This window comes from Gigantopelta aegis, chromosome 9, assembly GCF_016097555.1.
Source record: "Gigantopelta aegis isolate Gae_Host chromosome 9, Gae_host_genome, whole genome shotgun sequence".
Classification (NCBI taxonomy): Eukaryota; Metazoa; Mollusca; class Gastropoda; order Neomphalida; family Peltospiridae; genus Gigantopelta; species Gigantopelta aegis.
In genome coordinates, this window is record NC_054707.1 from 7,778,297 (window position 1) to 7,784,861 (window position 6,565).

The following is a 6,565-nucleotide window of genomic DNA, read 5'->3' on the forward strand; positions in this document are numbered from 1 at the left end:
ACGAGCCTGTCAAAAGTGTCCCACTTTCGAAATACTGCTTTTGTTTTTGACCTAGATAAGCCAGCGTAGTGAAACCAATGCGGAGCGCGGCGTCATATAAGCACCAAACGTAATTGGATTTTCTGTTCTATATGCTTAAATAATAAAAATATTCCAGGGAATGCCGCTTTAATATTACATGCCAGAAATATCATTAATCGAAATGTTCACCCCATTGTCACCATCTAAAGCAAATAGCCCAGCAGCAACATTGCCACCATAGGCGTACGGGCTCCTATTTGTATAAGTGGGCAGGCTGGCTTTTAACCGAATTAAACGAATTGCCCGAATCTGCATACCAACATTTATTCATATTAGCATTAATGACAGCTATACAGGGTTTAAAATGAATTATTACGCATTTGTCCATGGATTACAACTAAGTTTGAGTATAGAATGTCGGAAATACATGGTAAAATTTTCTCAGGTTAGCACTTTCTACCCGAATATCTGTATAATTGTTGCCCGAATTTGAGTTTTTTCTCCAGCACTTTGGGGAGGGGGGGGGGGGGGGGGGGGGGGGGGGGGGCAGTTACTTATGATTGCCACTATTTGTACATTGGTAGGACGGGGTAAATTTGATAACCCTTCGAGTTTTTTGTTTTCTAAAAATTACTATTTTACTCAATTTAATTCAAATTAGCTCCACTGGTTAATTACTATTACCTGTAGACCAGTAGAGCTAATTTTAATCAGATTGTATTTTACTATTTTTACTATTTTTAAATAAAATGTCCAAAACTCATTTCATGTTGAATTGGTATTAATATTATTAGGCCCCTATATAATATGCACTTGAACGTCCTTTAAGCCTGACCCAATATAATTGTTTGCAGTGCAGGGGATGTAAAATAACGACGGGTAATTCATTCGGACGGCTATATACCCAGGGGATAAAACACAGTTTTTAAAAAGGTTTGCCACTTAAAATTATGTCTACATATATCTAGAGTCACATCCTAGGTGGAAGACCTTGCCAATAGGCTACTGTAAATTAGTAAGTCGCTGTTAAAGGAAGGGACAATTAAGGCATTTGGTCTGGTATGCATATTCAACAATATATAATGCACATTATTGCTTAATATCAACAAGTATAATCGTATAGTTAATTAATAAAACGGTTAAATGTGACGGCTATTATATATAACGAGCGCAGCCATTTTGTACCATCCCAGTGAATACGCCCTCTGGTGAGCTGGTGGTTACGTAATACCTAACGTGTCACGTCAGGAATTAGTCTTCGAATTGAAGAAACAAAACATAGGCCTACCTGATTTTTGCGGATGTATCGCAATGTTCTGTAATAATAGCCATCTCAGTAATCCAACAACAATTATATCTAATTTTTCAATACAAAATAAAGCACCATTGTCAAAGTGTTGATATAACTGTATTATGTTTTGTACATAAATTAACCCATGTACTGAAATAATAATCGGAGTGTTTTCTTGGTTAATTGTTTTTTTTGTTTCCGTGGCCTATACCTGTGGTTCCTGATTGGCAGGTGTATATTTAGACGGTCGCCCAGACACTGTGTCTAGACACACTAAAAAGACGTGCCTCTTTTATTAAGATCACAAGGTATTGTCTGATAGCCGCGCGGACGTCCCTCAATCGGAATGGTCATTTTAACTTTATTACTGTAAGTAATTCTGTAAAACCCTTGAATAAGTAGACCTTCCCACGTAAAATCACAAAACAGACCAATTACGTTGTCCCAAAGAAAAGAAAAGTATTACTTGGGTATCGTGAGTGGTCGTTTTTGCTCGAACGTACCCTACCAATAGGCCTAATAATATGCACTTTTTCTTTGGATTTAAAAAAAAAGAAAAATGCTATAACTCCATTTCGTTCTATTAATGCAAATTGAAATATATTTAGTTAAATAGTTTATTATACTATCAAGTCATTTATGTTGTTTTACAAGTCAGGTTGATGAAAGCGAAGCACCTTGTCGTAAATTAGAGCGTTTGTTTACACTATGCGGGATGCGGGAACTTTTTGGCGTGCCCCTATTCAACTTAGGTTCGGGCACGCCCGCCCGGATTTGGCCTCTGACATCGCCAGTGAGCAACTCCGGGGCGTGTTTACACTATATACATAGAGGAGATGGACGGAGCTGACGTCACTTCGCCCCAAGCTATACCACCGAACGTCACAAAAACGAAACAAAATGGCTGCCCCCAGTTAGCAGGAATAATCACGGGTTTTTTATTAACTCTAAAATTACGCGTTTTTCATTTGTTAAAGTGTAAATATGTGTTGGTGGTCCGGGTATGCATCTTTCCAACACATAAGGCTCGTATATGAGTTGACCCTATCTTTAAATATGATGCGCCTCTGTGATAATCGCGTGGTGTTTTGGACTTGCCCAATAGTCGGTTTCAGAGTTGATTTCTTTACGAAAGTGTTCAGTTTATGGTTAAAGTTCACTCAAAATTATTTGTTTCCAAGGAATCCGATGGTGCAAATTGATTTTTGATAAATGTGCCCAGGCCCTCAATTATTTGTTAGGAGGTCAGTAGAGAAACTCTCACATATGTAAACATTTGTTGATTTTTTTTTTTGATTTTTTTTTTATCGATTTATATCAATTTAAGCATGGCCAATTCGATCAAATAATGTTTAAACTTCAAGATGGCTACCATATTACTCATTATTAAAAATGGCTGACAAAAGGATGAAATGTTCTAATGGTTTCACCAAATATAAATCCCCTTAAAGTAGCAGACCCTAGTTACAAGCATATTTTTTTTATCATTGAAATCGGATATTACTTAGATTTTATTGTTTCTGGTCATCCTGATATTTCTAATACCACAAAATGCATTTTTCATATTTTTAAAAACTTACATACCTCTGAGAAGTACCGGTTACGCTGACGAGCTCCAATCTATTCTTAAGGGAATTTTGCCGTTTCAGTGTTACAGACTCTTGTTGTAACTAACCAAATTTGTTTCAAGTTTGCAGGTTAACCAAACTTGGTATCCATTTTCACGTGTTGAAACTAGGGTCTGCGACTTTAATGTTTCAATCTTTGTATATTTATTGCCACAGTATTGCATCAGGTTGATAATCAGATGGAAAACGGCTGTCACAAATAGAAAAATGGTATCAGATATGGCATCTAATAATATTATACAGACTTATTCAAACATGTTCACAAAGAAACATGATATCTAGAATGAGTGTGTTAAAATTATGCATGTATTTTGATAATGTTATTGGAAATAGTTGATTGTAATAAATTATAATAATGAATTCTTCTCTCTCTCTCTCTCTCTCTCTCTCTCTCTCTCTCTCTCTCTCTCTCTCTCCTCTCTCTCCTCTCTCTCTCTCTCTCTCTCTTTTTCTCTCTCTCTCTTTTGCTGCACTCGAGAAATGCGCAAAAGCAACGAGTTACAAGCACACTGAAGTTGGTGTAAAGCGAATGTAGAAAGATGCGAATCACGAAGAATATCACTTCTAAGACTCGGCAACTATATCTGTAAAGTACTCCAGAAAAAGATGCCACAAATACAGCTAGTGATCATGTTAAGAAATAACAAGTAACATTTAACAAATTTACAGAAAAGAAAAAAAAAGACAAAGGGATAATTATTTGCTACAATTACTGCTGATTTTGATGAGAGAAAAAACAGACACTGGATGGGCATTTAATAATATGGAATGGCTGATCACAAGCAAGCCATTAGCTGTTTGAGATGAGCGAGGTGTCAACGGGACATCATCAAAGTCGTTGTTAAGAAACAATATCCAGCTTCTTTCCCTACAACCACCAACATCGGTTCTACTCAGAAAAATAGAATGCAGTGTTACGCATCGATCTATGTTGGTGGGCCCATTTGTATTGGGTTATTTCTCGTTCCAGCCAGTGCACCACGATGTGTATATCAAAGACTGTGGTATGTGCTATTCTGTCTGTGGGATGGTGCATATAAAAGTCACTTGTTACTAATGAAAAAAAAAATGTTGCGGGTTTCCTCTCTATGACTGTTTGACATCCAATAGCCAATATTAATAATAAATTATTTATTTAGTGAGGGTAACTGTTAGCAAACGCTAATCTTGCCTAAGCACCTCGTATACAAACAATACAGAATTACAATACATACATTTATGAACTAATAGAAAATACATACATGGCATAAAACATGTGCTCTAGTGAAGTCGTTAAACAAAACACAATTTCAACTTTTAACATTGTATAGCCTTATGATTCACAGAACAGTGAAGTCTGTTTCCACCTCCGCAATCCCACCTAGGAGATCAAACCGTTATCCATGATTAAGACCATATATCTGCAGCAATCCCACCTAGGAGACCAAACTGTTATCCATGATTAAGACCATATATCTGCAGCAATCCCACCTAGGAGACCAAACCGTTATCCATGATTAAGACCATATATCAGCAGCAATCCCACCTAGGAGACCAAACCGTTATCCATGATTAAGACCATATATCTGCAGCAATCCCAACTAGGAGACCAAACCGTTATCCATGATTAAGACCATATATCAGCAGAATGCAGAGTCAAATGGGTATTTGGCAAAATGGAGGTTGATTCCATGAATGTGTGTCTAGTTCCTCGTGTTTAGGACAACCACTCCCGAGGATATCAATTACTGGAAAATACATTTATCCTTCTTGCACTGCTCAAAGAGGACTGCCACCCCAGATTAGTTTACTAGATCAACACTAGCATAGGATAGAGCTTATTTGAATAAATATAGCTGCGATGACATGCACTCACGAATCACTGTCAAAACAGTAATGATACCAGGTGTAGGCCTACGTAAAAGATGACAATATGCTACTCGACTGGCTTAGATGGCGTCCGAGAAGCAGTGGTCGTATCTGCAAAGATCAAACTACTTTCAGGCAAACAAAAACAAAAAAAACAAAAAAAAAACAGATGAAGATCTAGATGGAATATAAAATGCTGGTAATGGTATCCACATATTAAAGTTTTATGATGGGCGAAGATTCAGAGCATTTCTGGCTGCAAACTTGCCAGGCGAGTAGGTCTTTCAGCAAACTCCTGCTTTGTGATTTAGACTGAATTGTTTTTCGAAAGTAAATAAATCAATGAATAGTGGTAAATGAAGAAAACAAAAGTCGAGGATCTGTTCTAAATACATAAACGTTTTCTAAAATCAAAATTAAAATTCCCGAGACTGCGCTTTTAAATTGTGTGTTACAATTTGAATACAATACAATGCAATGCAATACAATGCAATGCGACACGATACGATACGATGCAATGCAATGCAGTTACAAATACAATTACAATTACAATTACAATTACAATACAATACAGTTACAATGCAATGCAATGCAATGCAATGCAATGCAATGCAACGCAATGCAATGCAATGCAATGCAATAACTTTATTTTCATGTTCATATATGAATGATAAAAACAGCAAAAATAAACTTGCATAAAATATTAATCGCTGACAACTAAAAACTGAACTAAAACTGTATCTAATAAAGTACATGTAGTGTAACAGGTTCTATTGTCTTTTGTCTGACTTCGATACTCAGTAAATTAAAATAAATATTATTAAGTGGCAGGGGGTCTGTTTAGCAGAGTAGTTCGTGCTGTGTCCAAATCTGAGCAGAGTTGTGCGCCTGTACATGTGTTTTAGGGCAGTTGATGATATAATACAGGGCCGTAGCTAGGATTTTTTGTTTGGGGTGTCAACTGAGTAGGGGTAACTATTGCGGTCAATTTTACTATTGCAATAGTATTGTGATAGTTAAAATACTATTGTGATAGTATTGCAATAGTGATAGTATTATTCCAATAGAACTGCAATACTATTGTGGATTCTTAAATCGCTTGATAACAGTAATATGAATAGATATTTCGCAAAAGACCACACATTGTTGTTGTTATGCTTCCACTGTGCGTACTATCTAAACTATCGATAGTTGAGCAAACAATTGCGATAGTTATCGATAGCTGTATTAACTATCGATGCATTGCTATCGAGACACTGACTATCGCAACATATCGATAGTTCGATGTAGTGTTACACCACTACAACTGAGTAGATAATAGTTTAAAACTCCTTAAACGGTTAAGAATAGAATTTTCTTTAAGTTTCTATAATGTTTCGGGGGGGGGGGGAACAGCCCTCTTGCCCCCCCCCAATAGCTACCGCCCTATAATAACATTTTTGGTATTTATTTAGTGTTTGAAATGTTTGAAATTCTTGTGCGAGTGTAATAAAATATTTTGTTCTGTTCGTTTCTAGCTGTTTACATTCAACGAGAAAATGTGTCTCGTCTTCAACTGCCTCTTTGCAAAGCTTGCAAAGTGGGTCTTTTCTGAGAATATTACGTTACCTGCCTCTTTCGATTTCACATATTCTAAGTTTGGTTAAATGTCTCCTTAGGTTACAATTATTTAATGTTTCGAGATATAGGGCAAGCTGATAGGGTCCGTACTATGTGTTTATAATACATGCTCCAAAGACAGCGGAGGAAACGACTCAACCACGAACCACAAATCATG